The sequence below is a fragment of the Protopterus annectens genome, chromosome 11.part0, assembly GCF_019279795.1.
Source record: "Protopterus annectens isolate FY-2018-M chromosome 11.part0, PAN1.0, whole genome shotgun sequence".
NCBI classification, from domain to species: Eukaryota; Metazoa; Chordata; order Ceratodontiformes; family Protopteridae; genus Protopterus; species Protopterus annectens.
In genome coordinates, this window is record NC_056745.1 from 1,402,109,332 (window position 1) to 1,402,128,350 (window position 19,019).

The following is a 19,019-nucleotide window of genomic DNA, read 5'->3' on the forward strand; positions in this document are numbered from 1 at the left end:
ATGAAAGCAGTGAATAAAAACGTCTTTATGCTAGTTTGAATCTGTGGTAGTTTCTTGCTGGCTGACTCGTACTTTCAGTGGATTATGGTTTTTATTTTTTCTGTCGGCTTTCTTGATTCAAAAGCTGCTAGCTGTTGGAAGTAATCCTTCCATCTTCATTTGATATCTAGATGACTGGTGGGTAGTTTGTTGCTGGCATCCCTTACGAATGGTGCTTGAGAACTGTCTTCTGTAGCTTTCTGTCTTTGCATTGCATCCAGATAGAGCAGAGTCTCTTTGTGCCATCTGTGATGCCCCAATACTGGCCCAGTAATCAAGGAGCCTCAATCCTCAGCACTGGCAACAGCGGGGGGACGTACACACTGGGAGGATGACAAGTATACACACAGACCTGGGGAAGGCTGGCACAGGTTTACTAGCTATGCCCCTTTTTGCCCAGACTATAAGGTAGTTCCACCTGCCACCAGCCAACTCTTTATCAGCTACTTAAGACCCTTAACAAAGGGTGCCCAATCCTAATGTGTAATGTTACTAATAATCCAAATGGTAGTCTGACCAAGACTTGCATGGCTATTTAGGAGTGGCATGGACAGTGTCAGCAAATACGTATGCAAGTACAATAACACCTTAAATATGTCTCACAAATATCAGCCACAAAGATAGATTTAAATATATTTAATAATAAATAATAACTGAACAATACTCAATAAATCAACACCGTAACTTCAGAGTTCAAAATCACAGGAAATATTTTAAAACAACATTGCAGGACAGTCTCAAATAAATACAGACAACATCTAAACTAATCTTTGCTATATTCCTATCTATATCTAAAAGAGCTACTATGCCCTAAATCTTACTTACAGCAAGCCAAACACAGATGGTGATGATGACTGGATGTTCTTGCTGGGTCCAAGACAAAATACAAAATGCACAGTCTCTCTGAGCAAGTTCTTAAATAATATCAAATATTACTGCTGGGTTAACTTGGACAACATCACTTTTTGTCACCTGACTTCAGTTCCCAAGCTAAAACAGAAACTAACAGAATTTAACATCTGTGTGAAAAATGCATATCTCTCAGATGTTTGCAGTTCGGTTACCTATTGTATTCTCAAAAGCCAACAATGTCAAATCGGACATTGTTGACACGAGAATAATGAAAGTACAGAACGTCGAACGGGTAAACGGAAATCCCCTACACCCTTTAGATTTTCTTTTTTTTTTTTTTATTTATTTTTTATGAACATTCGAAATTTTAATGGTTCGATCATTAAAGGTTGACTTTTAGTGATTTGAACCATTAAACTTTCGATGTTCTAATACAGACCCCCCTGATCTTGGATGTTGCAAAGCAATAACACACCTTTACATTTTAAACTTAGTAATTACTTCTCTTTCAAGACAATAGAAAAACTTCTAGCTCTAGACATTGCGCCTGCTACACAGAAACTGAGAGAGAACTTTTATAGCACAATCTTAAAGCAATTTAATTTCAACTTATTTTCTTGAAGTTTTGCAAGTTAAGCCCTTTATGTCCTAATTTCTACTGTTAAAACATACATTTGCACAGATATATAGTTCATATGCATTTCTGTTCTAAGTCAGCAGGGCATGCTGTGGTTACATTTTAGCTCAGTACATAACATACAGTTCTGCATAAATCATACCAATATTCACAAAATACAGAATTATTTAAAAAATTCCAGATAGCTGGGCTGGCAAGATTTCCCTATATCACACCATCTATTGAGTCACTTTCCAGATGCTGGCAGTGTGCTACTGATGCCTTGTCCTTTGCTACTAAAACTGCTCTCTGAGCCTCTTTATTAGCCAACCAGTATTCCTTCTTAGCCTGATACATTTTCTCTCCCCCACTTTTTTCCTGAACTCCTCCTTTCTAACTTTCTGGACTTCTCCATTCCACCACCGGCTTTCCTTATGCACTGTACTTCCATAATTGGTTCAGCCACATATTTGCTCTTTGATCCCACTGCCCTTTCCTTACTAGGAAGTCTACTTGAGCTGCATGTTGGCCACTCTTGAATATGATCTTGTGACACATTCTTGCTGAAACATGTGCTGGCAACCCTCAAGCCATTTGTCAAACAGAAGTCCAGAATGGCTTCTCCTTTATTCCGGTTTCCCCTTCCATGTGGATTCAAGAATTCCTCATATTCTGTTATGTATGTCCTGATATGAGGATTCTGGTCCCACATTATCAACACCAACTCATGTTGCCCTGCTTTATCTAGCAGGTTTTACAACTGCTGCCTAAATGTATTCTTTTCCTTGTTATTGCAACCCTGCGGTGGGGCATACATTGAGATTATGAAGATGCCCTATCCTTACACTGAAGTATGACTGCCATGAGTCTATTACCAATTCTGACGATGTCCCTCACTGTTTTCAGGAGACTCTCCCTCACCATAATTTCTACACCATTTCTAGTCTGTCCTCCCCATGAGTAGTAGAGTCTAGATCCCAAACCAAGCTGGCTTTGCTATACTGCCCTTCCACCTTGTCTATTGGATACAGAGGATATCCAGTCTCCACTTTATCATCATGTCATCCATTTCCAAATATCCTGTCAGCAAGCCTATACTAAATGTAGCAATCCTTAGTGTACTTTTGGAAGGTTGATTGGTTTTAATGTCCAGCCTTTTCCTCAGATGGGAGCAAATGGATCATATCCCACATAAATCAGCCAGGGCAAATCAACACCAGCTAGCCAGTACCTTACTGACCCAGGGCTGCTGAGCTTTATTGATGGGCACACATTAAGAGAGGGACACAGACCGATGCCATCATTAGCATAGGTCCCTGGCATAAGTCAGAGAAAGCTGGGCCCCCAACCCATTTATCACAGGCAAATACATATGTCCATTTTTTGGCAACATTAGTCAACATGACCAGATCACATACAACCCAATTTTTAAAATGAAGAGTGGCTAGTCCTAACATGATATGCAGTCTGTGGTCTGCGATCTACTATCTAGAGGATACTGTGAACTATAGTCGATGCCTAAGCTACATGTACATTACATATGCTTCTGTACTTCACTGTTTTTATGTATTTGCTGCATCACCCTTAGGAGCCCAGGCCATGGCTGAAAAGGGCCCCAAAGATAGTCCACCTACCCAACTAAAAACTAAATATAAATACAATAAAAACAGAAAAAAAATAAAATGTACCACTACAGTTCTAAAGGTGAGGCTGTAATTTTCTTGACTCGTCAGTACACTAGCAAGATGACATTCATCTAAACATCTTCAGTACTAAAGTAAAACTGTAGATATGCTGTCATGTTTGCTTAAAATCAAATGAATTATTCAACAGTCATGGATATATTGTGTACACAAAAGACTCAAAAATGAATAAAGGGTAAAATAAAAAATGTTAAGCAGTGTGGATTTACAGAATGATGAAAAAAATGACTCGAAATGAAAAAAATGTGTATGTGGCACTATGTAAACAATTTGATGAAGACCAGAAGAGGGACTGTAAAACTGAAAGCAGAAGGATGGACAGGTGAAGATTATGAACAAATACTTGTACTTTGCAGTTCCAAATGAAGAAAACCACAGAAAGGTAACACACTTTGGAAAATAAAAGAAAGAACAATTACATAGTGTTTGTACAGGGAAATGCTAATAGTGTGTGTTACAATGAGGGCAGAGAGAAGGAACTTTACAGTATGCATGCAATGTACCAAATTAGCCACAAGGACATGTTAATTATCACCTAGAAAACATGCAAATATGCAAATATATATAGTTCTAATACAGAGATGAAATAGCTCGGAGGACTGGAAGGAAACAAAGCCATAGTACAAAAGAGAAACAGGAAGGAAGCAAGCAATACCTGGCCAGTTTGCACAACAAACTTGGATCATGTAATAAAATTTGCATTTCAGTAAGCCATGATCCAGTGAAGTCATTAAAATGTATGGGGTTCGATTAACAACTTTTAATGTGGGGATGGAAGTCTTTCACAATCCTTATGCAAGGGGCTTTGTCTCCTGTAACCCCTAAACAAGTACAACTAGCTCTAAAGTCACAAAAACTCAGAGATAAATGATTTAAATCTTTGATAGTGTGTATAGGAGGATGAAGCCCTGGCAATAACACAGGAGGCTCAAGTTCACCTGGCGTCATTGGATGGACCAAGCAGGCGAGGATAACCTTGAGTAGTTGACGCTCGTCCCATCACATTATCACTGCCTATTGGAGACTGACTGCTCTCTGCTGGAAGATGCCAGGCAAGCTTGCATCACTGAGCCATGGAGTTGACATGTAGGAACATGTGCCCCTAATCTCTGACCAAACAGTTATTGTGAATTCATTAGCACCTACATGGGGGTATTAGGTGGGGGCCTTGTCAGGACCAGCATATGGAATGCTCTCTAATGCCCAACTCTTATCTCACAGGGAGAAAGATGGGCAGGCAGATCTTCCTCAGAGAGGAGCAGATGGGTCATATGGCTGTCTGCTAGTACAGGGACAGGCTTCCTCTCATCCTTGGAGTATTGAATATGCTGACAGGGCATATGAAGGAGGACCACTGTCAGCTCCTGAGGAAGGCAGGGAGATTAAAAAAAACTTTTGATACCAGCCAGCTCAATTAAACGAGCTTGTTGGATTATAGGTCAATGAAAGATGAGTTACCCAAGTAAATAACCTGCATAACACTGGAATCACTGCTATAGAATGGACTGCAAAGTATCTTGAACATAAAAGGCTGCAAGCCACAGACAAGCATGGTTTCTAAAAGGAAGAGAATACAAAAAATAAACATGGAACATTTCCAAATTTGGTGATAAACGTATCTGGTTGAAGAAACTGTAGCATCTTACCCATGAAGAGAAAGGCTTTTAACACCAAAATACTTATATAAGTCAGTCCTACAACAGAATACAAACAAGAGACAACTTACACTCGTAATATAACCACAGAAGGATTTAATAGTATGTTTCAGCAGCTGGTTCAGGGGCAAGCCTGCATCGTGTTTAGAAATTACACTACACATGAGTTGGAAAGGAAGGAAAGCTTACTTTTTGTTTTAGAGAACAAAAAGCAAACAATTAGAACAAGAGGATAAATGAGAAAGTTAAAGAAGTAGATTTTGTGTGCATCATTTTACAGACTTTCACACTAATCTCAGAGGTACTCTATATAGGATGGCAAAGTAGAGCAGGGAGGCATGAGAGAAAGGTAATAAAGGAGGCAGAAACAGGTTTAGTTTCATCCAACCTTGTTTTATGCAGACTGTTCTGATGGACTGCCACTCCTGGGCCTACTTCCTGTTACAGGTGGAATTCATAAGAATACCTTGCAATGTTTTAAGAGAGCAAAATGGCAGCATTTTAAACTCTACCATATTCTTATCATGAACTCAAATACTAGTTCTAATGGAAATGACAAAGAATCATACTTAAGTATTTGAAAATCCATTTTCACAGTAGTTTCACTCGTGCAACTGGATACCTATGAACAGACAACAGTTTGGCACTAGATAACTCCAACCGTCAGTCTCCATGAGATAAATTGTACATGTTACTCTGAATCCTAAATGCCTTTCAAGGCCTAGAAGAAGCTTCTGGTACCTTTCCATTATACAAAAAAATGGTTAATAAATTTCTTCATGTGTCAAGTCTCAAGTCCCATCCTGTTCTAATATGGAATAAGCTTGGTTAAAATGTAAGCAGGGTGAAGGGGACACAAACTTCTAAGATCTGAGAACAGCCTAATACTTTTTCGTAAGTTTCTCAAAAACACATTAGACAGTCGCAGCAATGCCACTGCTTTGATAATTATATGTAAAAACCTTGCCATCTATTAACCAATTGCTTTACCAAAAATTAACTCCTGTAAGCTTTACACTGTTTCACTTCTTCAACTATCATCGCCATCTTACTTCCTCTTCCCCTCATTTCCTTGCTCCCCTCTTCTCATTTTTACACTTAACACCACTACTCCCATCTCATTTTTACCTCCTTCACACCCCCACCTGTTGCTTAATGTCTGAATCCCTTCACAACACTACACTATGCTAAACTTCTAAACCCCCTATTTTCACGCTACCGCCTAGTCCCCATGTAATACTCCAACTAGCTACACTAAATATACATCCCCATCACAGTACATTACTTAATCCTTTTTACTTCCTCCATGCTAATGGGATGTATTACTCACCTATCTACCATATGACTCACTGCACTTTTATGTTCTGGTTCTACTTTCTTTGCATCCTCTTTTTGTATTTTATATCCTGTTGTACCTTGCAGTTACTCAAAGGGGACAGTATTTGTACTGATCCTTTGATGTCTGTGTTGGTATGTTAGCTACTCTTATAAGATTTCTAGACATCTGTTGTGCATTTTGTTTTCATTCGCAGCTATTGTTGTTTCTTACTATAAATGTCTGTACTGTCTGGGTGATTACTGAAAAGTGCCTTTGGACCAGTGTACTAACCCAGTTTACAAATGTAGGTAAATAAATAAAGTCTTCAGTTTGACAGTTAAATTCAGCTCAGGCCATGAGACTCAGAGTCCTGACAACTGGCTCTGGCTTAAACTATGCCACAGAAGAAAATGGAGACTGCAGTGGTACAAATTTCCAAGAAAGCACTGTTCAGGCACGGGATACCTTGGAATTCCTTCTTAGTAACCAATTCAAGCAGAATGTCAGCTCAGGCCAGAAATTCCATTCCAAGGCAGAGCCTTTCTGTTTTCTACCTGTAATTAGCTGGATCCACTACAAAGGGAATTCATCTTCTCTGTGGGCTAAATGAAGTAAAATGTTCTTCTTTCGGCTTTTCCCGGTTAGGGGTCACCACAGCGGAACTCTGGTCTGCTAATGATTGGCAGTAGATTTTTACGGTGCTGAGGTGCCAGCCCAACGCCCAACCTTCAACGAAGACACGACCATTTACGCATGTCTTTCGAACGCCACTGGACTGCGGGGAGGACATGCAGACTCCACACAGAAGGCGCTCCAGCCGAGAATCGAACGGGAAAATCTCTTGCTGTGAGGCGACAACGCTACTGCTGCATCACCGCGGCTTACGGGCTAAATGCAGCAAAATATGCTCCTTAAATTTAAGTACAAAAATACATAAACTGCTTGGGATTACACTTTTGCTTTACTAACAGCAAGCAGGTTAACTGACCATATCAATTTAATGAGTTGAAACCTGGTAGAGATAAACTGACATGCATCTCAAAGGAATAACGCAGAACAACAGACGAAAACAATGTGATCATCCATTCATTGTCCAATAACTTGCTTTTCCTTTATTGGGTTGTGAGGACACTGTAATCTATCCTGGCAGTCAATGTGTAAATGATTGAGACCCATTCTGGATAGTCTACTCAACTACTACAAAACATGTACTCTTAATCAAGCAAACTCTAAAAAAGGGGAACCCTCTGATTACAATGGAATAGGAGATATTCTTGTTATGGAACCAACCCCAGAATGCCCACCAGAACTACATATTTGTGATACAACAGTATGGAACATTTACCTCAAAGGCAGGAGAAGTTATACCGTTATCACTATATCATCCTTTGCCCTATTAGAAGATAACAATCTTGCAAAATGGGAAACCACTATATCTTACCAAAAAAGAAACACTTATTACTGAATACAAAAGTATTGCATTAGTTCAATCTATGCCCCATAACCTTGATTAAGAAACTGTTGCCTTTTATCCATAAATCATCAAGAATGGTAAAAAAGCACTCAGACAAGCATAGGCATTGGTTGCATATCAGGCTAGAACACATGGGCAGAAAATGTCCATACAGGATAGCCGAATAGACTTATTTCACACACTGCTCGTTTAGTTACATCAGCAGGTTGTGAGGTATTTCAAGTTGACTTTGACAATGAAATGGCTCACGCTTTTGAAATGAACCTATGTGGACTAAATACCTATAAAGATTAAGTGTCTACTGATTTCATCCATTTCTTTGCAGTGCCATGACAGATCAGTAATTGGTAGATTAGAGATGGGAGCAGTTTAAAATGCTACTGCTGCACTGTCATTCAGAGGTGTAATGCAGCAGACAGGTACCAGAATACTTTAGTCAGTTTACTGTTAAGCGCAGGCTCACAGTTTGATGGACTTTATCAGTCTAATAACTTTGGATGGCTTTAAGAGACTAAACTGAAAAATATTGGGAGGGTGGCCTAATGGTTAAGGTGTTTGCCTTGCAAACACAAGGTGCAGGATTTGAGTCTCACAAGGGATAATCAGCTAGGCTTAAAATGGCTCGCAAGGGCAGTTAGCTTAGTACTAATCTATGAACCTATGAATCAGACAGGACTACCAAGGAACACTGACAGGAATGCTGCAGATAAACTTACCTAAGGAAAAGTAACACTTCTCTGTAGTATTAATAAAATCTCAGTCTAAAATAATCTGCTCAGCTATAAAACCTCAAGGGAAAAACAGCCGAGGCAGCTGAACTGAGGAGGACTGAACAAAGTTAAACCTGCAGCAGGCACAAGTAGCTCACACCCAACAAATCTGGTGAATGATGCAATCGTACAAAGAGAAACTAATCATGGATTACCAAAGCACTTTTAATTCCCCTCCACATTTTCTTGCCTTGGAGCTACAGTACAATAAACAGCAAGTGACCGATTCTGATGCACAGATGTTACAAAGGACAACACTCGAGTACAAATGTGAAATGACTTAATTGTATCAGAAACATATATGTTGCAATATATTTCTATTTTAAAATGATTTTTTTCGTTGTTTAATTTCTCTGTTAACGGTTTTTAATACCATGATAGGAATGGACTCCATTCCTAAATCATGGCATAATTAACAGTTCAAAGAAACAGTTTTGCTTTACTCTTTCGTGTTTGCCAAAAGTGCTATAAGCATTCTGTAGTATGTTCTATAAAACTGTACTTTTGTTTTAAAATATGAAAACATACTCGCACAAGAATCTGCAGTAAAATAGGCTGGAGGTTCTGAAGGAAACCTGCTTATTAGAAACCTCTTGAGGTTTTAAAAATGTCCAAGCATCTAGACAGATTTTGGCTGTAATCATTTGAATCAGTTCTCATGATTAAACATGTATGAGAGGATGCCAGATGGACACTCACAAGTGCAAGCTTTCTGAAAGAACGTTAATTAATAATCACAGAAACTATGCATTTTCTATTAGGGCTCTTGGGAACACACTTATGAAATTAAGAAGAGAATACAGCCTGGCTTTTACATTTTAAATGATATAATGAAGAAGCCTTCTATGTATCATGTAAATGCTTTCAAATTAGTTTCAGACCAACAAATGATACTATGCAATTCCTTTAGAAGTACTAAATGCTTTCTGTGATGCAATTCTCATACCATGATGAAACAAAGCAATTTATAACCTATTGAATTAAATTCAGATGATTTGTATCCTGGATGCTAGCACTGCCAGTCAAGTCAGACAGCTCCTACCAGTAAAGACTTCTGAAATACAGTCCTTTGCAGGAATAGAAAGCTGACTCTGCCAAAGAAAAGATTCTTCAAGACTTTGATGCATGTCACAGATCTCTCTCTCTCTCTCTCTTTTTTTTTTTTAATAAATAGGGACTATATGAGGATGTACCAACAAATAAGCCCAGTAGATCATGCTGCAGGTCGTATCTAGAGTGTATCGTACTAAAAGTGTTACTCTAGGGAAAGAAAAGTGCATTTAGTATGGGTACCAAAGACAGCAAAGCTCCTTACCTTTCATATTGTTTAGTTTTCAACTTCTCTCTTATAACAGGATTAACTAAATCAATTTACTGAAAAGGATATTACTAACATTTTTGAGACAGAAATACTTTTTAGAATCTTTCTAACTCAGAACATTTTTTGATTATAACTCATTTACATCAGAAAATTATATAGAAGCAAAGTATTAACATTCATGCAACGGGAAGGTTTTACCTTCCAGTAAAGTGCAAGGCACTCCAAAGCAGGAGGTAAAACCCTGTCTCTCACATCAGTGGGTTTGGCAGATGCATTGAAATATGTATTAGTGCAGCTACCAAAATGATTTTAAAATATGACTTCTGAGTAGTGAAACAGAAAAGGTCAAGGCACTGCTTCTGTCATGCAGTCTGCAAGCAAACAAATATGATCACACAACTCAATACCCAACTTTCTTCCCTAGCACACCACTCCTGTGCAAGGCTTTAGTTACTGCTGTGAAGCAGAGACCACCAACACCTATACTTGGCCTATTTGCTGTGAATGTATCAACAATTCCACTGGTACGTGCATGAGAAATACATTGCTAAGCTGTCCTGCCAACGTGCATCAGAACATACAGATGAAACTGCAACTGAGTTTGAATTACAGAAAGGCAGCATTTTACAAAGGTAAAATATTTATTTCTGAAATAATGTCAGTGTGTAATACAACACAGCACAATACAATAAAATACACTGTGGCAGGGTTGTGTGCAATCCATGTTTTTATTCCTAGTGAAGGGCTGATTGATGTGTGGTTATGAAAATCTCTCTGCATTGACTAAAACAAATTATCCCTCCCTGTCATGGCATATTGCTTAAACAAACATGTCAGATGGTTCAAAAATAAATGTATAAACAAACAAGTAATCTACAATCGACAACATTTGAAGCTTCACTACAAAACAACTGCACCTGTACAAACTTTGGCAGAACAACATCCAGCATTCACCTTTAACAACTTATCTTCTGAAAATGAATCCTTGCAAACAAACAAGTCCTGATAACCTTGATATAACAAAGAAAATCTGACTGCAAACAAACATTGCTAATAGTAGTAGTGGCAATTATTCTAAATTAAAAGTGTCAGAAAATATTGTTCCACAGTGAACAGACACTAACAAAAATAAATACTTTTACGTAAGCACTAAACGAGTGGTATCCTGAAGGGAACAAGTGGAAACAGTGGAAGCAATTTATATTTCTTCTTATAATGTGCAAAATGCACACACAGTCAAAAAGTAACAGCCTTGTAAAAAGTCAGCTGCACTAGGGTCATGTGTATCGTCATATACAATTACTCTGCAAATCACTGTACCAGTGTAGCAAAGGGCTAATCAACTGGTCACCTGTGAGTCATTTTAAATTGGCTTTTCACAACTGCATTTTTTGAGCCATAACAAGTTTTCTGCATTGTCAAAGATGCATGATTATAAATCACATTTTTTTTAGGAATTAATTTATGGGTACATAGGTTGTTACTGCCCTAATGACCACTACGGTCCTTACAAGTCTAGCTGTACACCTCAACCCACTTGGGTTCTGAGTATCATGGGAATCTATACAAGGGTGGGCATGTTAGTAGGGAGTATGTGTTTTATTTAATTAATTTTATTATATTTGTCATGGAATGATTGACTGGATAATTAATTAATTAATGTAAGTGGGTGTCTTGTTGTAAACTGTATACATTTTAGGAGTAGGGGAATATATATCAGTTCTGAAGAAGTTCCTGTTAAATGTTATTGGAACAAAAGCGCATAACTGGTTGTTAATAAACGATTCATTTTTCTATGCTGTTTTTTTTTTTTTTTTGTTTTAGTTCTTTAGTAGGGAGGTTAACTAAGGATTTGTACGGGGGTTGTTAGTTAGGATAACACTTTTCTTATTGATGGCTTGTGTCCATAAAATTCACAGGGGCCATACAGGGGGTAAATTTATGATTTCCTATCCAGTTGTTAAGGTTTTGTTTGAATAGGGTCAGGGAAGAACGGTTTTACATGGAAGGAGAGCCTATCCCATAGTGCAGGAATTCTTTGGGACCTATATCTATCCCTCCAGTACATTCTGTTTACATCACAAGTAAAATTCAGATCCCTGGATCTAGTGTTTCTGGTGCTGTTTGTTTGGCACATGTGCAACTTATCCATCAAATCTGGGTCTGCAGAAGCCCTTTAAGCAAAGAAAATATTCCCTCTCAGCAGTGTGTAGGAGACTGAATACCGAGACAGTATTCACTGTAGGACAGGGTATTCATGCTCTGAATTTTCCTAGTGAGAAACCTTTGTGGATGTTCCAATTGTTGCAAGTGTTTGATCAGCTACATGCCAAAGGGGGCAATACATTTAATGACAGGTCTGATAAGGGTCATGCAGAATGGCACTAGAACCTTGGCCCTAGATGCCATACACTTACCTAAAAGCTGGGTGACACAATTACTTTATTTACTATCTTAGCTATGTATTTGTCAAAGGCCAGATTGCTGTCTGCATATGTTCCCAAATCCCTTATTACTGGCTCAACCCTTAGGGATGTTTATTGATGGAGTAATTAACTTGGGTTGACAGTTTCCCAAAGGGCATTATAATGCATTTTTTGGCATTGAGTTTTAGGCCATAGCTTTGGCACCAGTTTCAATTATTTTATTAAATCCCTTAAAAACAGTTAAAGTGAGCACACAATAAAAAGGAGATATTATTTTTTGCATCTTGGCAAAGCCTCTATGTTAATATGTTTTAATTCTTTGGTCTTACATAAATTATACAAAATGTTTCCATTTGACCGGATTCTTTGTTCTCCTTTTTATTGTGTGCTCACTTTAATTGTTTTTAAGGGATTTAATAAAATAATTTGAATAATTAATATATTAGCATATAATTAAGTAATTTGGAGGTTCTATAAGAAGTGGCTGTACTGGTGTGGATTTTTATTCCTGCTGAAGGCTAGGAAGCACCAATAAATTTGTTACATCTGTTTATCGGAGTTCGTGTGGATTGTGTTCTGGCTCTACCTTTCAGTCCTGTTGGTTTCTTTTTCATTTATTTTTTGTTTTTTAATTCAAGGACTCAGCTTTGTGATCCGAGGTGCTGCAACATAAATGTTCAGCTATGTGCTCTCTCTAACTTGATCTTAATGTGAACAATTACTAACTGCTAACCTTTTTTACCCTCATTACTAAAACCCTTCTACTTTTTAACTAGAGCTTCCACTTCATTCGATTAACCTCTTACCTCCTATAAAGCCTCTTACTAAACCCTCCTACTAAAAAAAAAAAAAAAAAAAAAAAAAACTTATTATTCCTTTTTTCACTGAGATTTTCACCTTGTTTAACTGTAGGTAAAACATATTTAGTATTAATAATACATGTTTTATATGTTTTCATGATTATTTTTTTTTCGTGAAACAGTGAAGTTATTTATATACGTTTTCTCATGTTATGTTCAGGTGAACTTGCACATCAGTACTCGACATTCCTTTTGGTTTTTTTTTGGTTTTTTTTTGCTAATCAGTATCTGTTTGGTTTGTCTGATGCCTGTACACAAAAGAACTGCCCTTGATTATGTTGTACCACAAAGGTTGAACTTATTGCATGGCTGTGTTGTTCTACTGCACCTTTCAAGCCTCCTCTAAAAATGGACATCACTCAGTAGTGCTATCCCACTTAACAAAAATAATAAGTAAATAAGCAAACACTGTCACTATATATGCTGCATTATAGCCTTACGGACCTAGAGAACATGAAGTCCAGTCCTAGGGACACAAACCAGAACAAGCGGGTCTGTGAGGAAAGTGTTAATCCTCACCTAGCAATGGCCAGCCACTCAAGGAGAGGTAAAGGAACAGAATACTATGGCCCTGAACTTAGACTCAAACATGTCTTGAGGACTAAAGGTCCTCCACCTCACTCAGTGGGTGAATGCAATTGCGGCAGCACTTTAGGTCATTTCCTCAACACTGGGTGGCAAAGAATTACTCTTTTATTGACCTTGAGCCCACAAATAAGTGGAGAGCTACATGAATATCTTTCATTATAGAATAGCAACTATACAAGCAAGGAAAGGAAGCAATAGTAGGTGTGGTGGACTTTGAAGAACAGCCAGGCCTGAACATAGACCTGGACTCCAGGTCTTTTACTTACTGCATTTCACAGAGCTGCCAGAAATAGTTTTATCTGTCCAGTTCTTATACAAGGCTCATTTTACTACTGCTAATGGCTTGGCATTAAGGAATGCCTCAAGCTTTCCTTTCATTGCCAGTGGTCAAAGAGTTGAAACTTTGAACTTGTGACAGCTGTCAAAGTCATGCTCTGGCCCCAGCCAAAAAGGCAGCTACTCTGGTGTCTTTTGACTTGTAACCAGAGCATTAAAAAAGATTCAGTTGAACGGCTTAAGCTTTGTAGATGCTGAAAATAGAACTTTCCAATGATATACACTTGGACAAGATGTGAAATGCATAAGCAGTTAGAAAGAATCGCTGATTGTGGACGGATGCATACTCTTTAATCCACTGCAGGGCTACCATGCATGGACATTAGTGCACACCCAGAATAGGAATTCATGATGGTAAGACCTGCATGAAAGAGATACAGTAGTGAGGTACCCAAATGTACTTGCTGTAAGGCCACTTGACGCTAAATCCAAGACCCCCCCACTTACGCAAATTAATTGGGGTGCTACGGCAGCATTACTGTACAACTAAGAAATCATTGTGCTCTTGAATGCAAACTCTGTTTTGATCCTTGTCTCTGTGACAAACACCTGTAGGTTGCTGGAATCCACAAAGGTGAGCAGTGATAAGTACTGTGTGTGCCACGTGCCATCTTTAGTTCTTCATTTAATTACAGTCTATAACGTGCATAACTTCTTTCAAAGGGTTTCAGTGATAAGAAAGCATTAATATGTGATATCCAAATGATGCAAGCCACCTTTGAAAATAATTAGATGCCAAATCTGTCACTATTTGGATGAAGTTTCTAATAAAGCAAGGTGCAACCTAGGTCACTCAGTGGTCAGGAAATGTTTACAATGCTGAAGTTGACAAATTTACTGGGAGGGATAAAAAAACTGTCATTTGTTAACAAGGGTTGGCAATTTTCTGCAAACTAATGCAACAAAGTACCTTAAGTGAAACTTTGCTCTAAGAATGCTCTTCCACAAGTTTCTGACACATACTGCTGGTTGATAAAAAAAATCCAGTATTCATAGTTTCAGGCATCTATTTAAGCTTGGTCACAGACTCTCTTAAAAAGTCAGCTGCTTATAACAACATACAGTAACCAGAAAAAAATCCTGGAACTGTTAGAAAGCAAAGCCACTGACAAAAGAACATGTTTATTACATATTGCTGCTCTGAATCTGGTTTTATTTCTGGCCAGACAGTGTTAATAGCCTTCCTCTGGCATTTTAGGATTTAAAACCAATATAACTAGTTTAGACTGAGTAGACACGTTGTCAGTTATTCTTCTAGATAGGAAGCAGTTATTCTCTTTTTCTGTTATAGCATATTAATTAATTAATTAATTAATTAATTAGTAATTATGTTCCCCAGAACCAATTTCAATTTCCAAGTAAAGGATTCAGAACAATCAAAAAAGTCCATCAATCTTCTGCAGTTATTCCCAGGGGACTTTTGAAAGAAGACCTTATCAATGCAGCATTACAACAAATGTCTGCTAAATTGTTTGGCATTTGCATTTAGGACAGTATTTTATTTACAAAAAAATGATGAAAAAGAATGTTTTCAATTATAGTGGCTAATAATGCTGACTGAGACACAACTTAAAGTTCTTTAACCATTGGTAAATTATTTAACATAGATTACATCAGTACATTTGGGTAGATTAACTCTGTTTTTAGATGTTTTATGAACTAAATGTAAGAATGGCATATAAAAAGCAACCAAGCCATCAGTAAAAATGTATGTGCCACATAAAACAGTTGCATTTAAATGCACTGTTTTAATTACATGTGCTATGCATGTTTAAAGCTCCCTTATTTTTGCCTCATTCTAAACCTTTGGTACCATAAGCGACACTTTAGTTTACTTAAAATGACTGCTTAAGGAATATTCTGCTAATATGTTTGAGAGAGAAATCTGCTAAGCAAAAGAAATTAACATACACTTCCTTGGTCAACTACAACATAGTTATAGTGGGGAGGGGCCTGAGCACATTTTTGCTAGCTCCAAACGCTGATGTCAAGCCCTGAAATTGATTTCAGATTTATTACTGTTCAACGCTACGCCAGTTTCTCTCATGCTCAATAACTGCTGTTTTTTGAAGGACGATCTTCCTAGCTTTTGTTTCACTGAATGATGCCTTAGAAATATTTATAAACATTGGAACAAAGTAGTTATTTTAATATTAATAACTGACCTGCATCACTGTTGTTTTTCTCATATACCCATAACTACGTCAAAGGGTGGAGGGGTGTTGCCTGAATGACCTAAATATCAACATCAAAAATACGTTTGCAAAAATACCTAATGTTCAAAATGTCATCAATCAAAAAAACTAAACACAAAATACTGACAATTAAAAATACCCAAACACAAAATACTGACAAAACCTAACCACATCACAACTCAATGTTTCTGAAAGGGGAGAAACAAGCCCCCTTGCACCCCCACAGACCCCCTGCTAATTACATATACCAATTCAGAGATAACACAACAGTGGGGAAAGGACATGTACCCTTACCCTGGTTTAACTTCAATTTTGTCAATATTGTGTGTTTAGGTATATTTGACAGTCGGGATTTAGTGTTTAGGCATTTTTAACTGTCAGTATTTTGAACATTAGGTATTTTTGCTATTGACATTTAGATCATTCAGACAATTGCCATACACCCACAACAAATGATGTCTGAGTGCCACTGTTTCTCAACAACTGATCCAAGTCTTCTATCACCTTTTCTAATGGATTTCATTGAAGGAAGGATTATTCTCCCCTACCTGCAAAAAAAAAAAAAGCCACACCCAGAGACAGACTAGAAAAGGGTGTTTATATACAGCAAGTGTACTGCAAATAGCCTACATAGGTCAGCCTATATGGGCACTAAGTGAGTGCAAAACCAGACAAAATAATCTTGGACAGGGTGTTGGTCCATCCCAGCAATAAGGAAAAAAAAAATCAGGACTTGAAAATAACCTTAACGAAAACTGGCCACCTGTCCATATCCAGAGTACATTGTGTGCCAGCATCTCCTTATCTACCTAGTTATTATAAGGGAAAGCAGTAATACACAAGGCAGGGGTGCTACTGTCTAGTATGACTTAGAGGATTAAAAAAAAAACACCACATATCTTTAGGGTCTTCTTGTGTGCATCCTTATTATCCCCAGCCTTCTGAGTTTGCTGTGATAAATGTTTCTGGATACCTGCCAGAAGTGGTTACAAAGCCATCCCAGGTGTATAGCAGATAGTAGACATAGCAGGTGAGGAGTTACTCCATCCGTTAAAATTGATTCAATATTCTATCAGCCTACATCATGTTGGCAACCAGTCTATAAGGCCTTAACTGATGAATGTCAAAACATCTACCCAGTCCTACTTCTAATTCTCTCAATACAGAACTTAAAACAGCTACTCTGTGCTACCATAGCAGTGTTAAACTACCCTGCCTACACAATAAACCCAAAAGTTTCAATTTGCTGATTCCTGAAAAGATAGCCTAAACGTGTTCCTTATGACACTACTGCCTCCATGCCTTACCTTAGTTTAGTAAAATATTTAGTTCAATATGGTAGGTGCTGTGTGTGTGTGTGTGTGTGTGTGTGTGTGTGTGTGTGTGTGTGTGTGTTTGTGTGTTTGTGTGTGCATGCGTGCATGTGTGTAGTACTCTATACAAGGCAATACTCTGGTGATGTCTCCAGGTCTGCTAATATAGTATTCCATTCTATGTATACCCTTAAGGCAGTTTCTGAATCATCTACAAAGTGTTATATATTTTTTCCAGTATCTCCAAAATGCCACAAAAAATTAATAAAATATTAATAAAAAACTACTCCGAAAATACTATCTAACAACAGAACCAACTAGATTTGCTTCACAATAAGTTTACTGTAAGTTCCATAAATGGTATACTAATATTCTACATGTGACAGTTATAAATTGTGGGCCCATTCCCAGGGATGCTACTTAAATACTCTTCTGTTTGTATCTTTGTAAATACAGGGTAGAGACTATAGTCATACTCCTTGTCCTGTCTAGACTGCCAAATTTATCAGGTATAAATGGCATGACCTTCTCTCTGTTAAGTAAAAGACCGTTTTCGATAGCAAAGCTTTTTAATAAAATGCAGAACGTAATCCCAAACTGCAATGACAGAATGCAACAGCTCAGCTTACGTAAAAATCAACGCAAGTAACTTTTTAGCAAGAACATAATGTTATATGTTGCTATTCCTTAATAAATTGTTTACCTTTGAATTACGTGAAACAAGCTTAACTTGTGTGTTAGCACTTGTGTCACTGCTTCTCAAAGCTATATCAGTTTAAATTAACAGCGTACAACTTGAGCCTAGAGTCTGTGCCACAGGCACCTTTATGTTGATAATTCTGAAATGCTCTGTATTGCTTCCCCATTATCATGCACTGGAAAGCAAGGCTATGTCAACTAATTTTTGGTAAAACTACTTTCAATTATTACCTTCGGCTTTTGACAGTGCACTTGAATGCAATGTCCACTTGTTATGTAAAAGCATACTGTCTGAACCTTCACTTTGTGGTCACTGTTTGCTAGGAATTCTGGCAGTGCTTGTGAAAGTAATGCATGTATTTTAAAGACCAAAATGCAGGATATTGCTACCTCAGAATAAAAAAAATGTGTAAAGTAAGAATGTTTTAGCTTGGCTCAGGAAAAATCAGTTTATTTCAACTACTGTCAGCATTTCTAACAATACTTTTTAAAGAAATGTAAATGACTTTTCATCAAGAATAGAATAGCTAATATTAATATAGATTCCCTGTTGTAACCTTTTATTGTGAAGCATGAAAAATCCATTTCAGTTGTTGCAAGCAACTCTGGCAGTGCTTGTAAAAGTAATGTAAATTTTATCAAAACCAAAATGTTACACATTTATTCACTATGGCAATTTCAGACCACACATCTTTATTCAGTAATCTTCTAGAACTGTTCCAGTGCAAGACATCTGACACCAGGAAAATGATTAATACAAGTTGTTTCAGGATATCTGACATTCTTCTGTCTCTGAACTTCACTCTATCCAGTTTGTGTTTTCTTTTTCAAGTCCGCCAACATTACTGGCAAGC

The 19,019-nt window shown here is 37.6% G+C and overlaps 1 protein-coding gene across 2 annotated transcripts in view; it reads right to left on the reverse strand.

Moving 5' to 3' along the window:
- The window catches only part of BMT2 (base methyltransferase of 25S rRNA 2 homolog), an 896,892-nt gene that overhangs the window by 142,769 nt on the left and 735,104 nt on the right, over window positions 1-19,019 (reverse strand). The gene's annotated exons all lie outside the window — the stretch shown is intronic.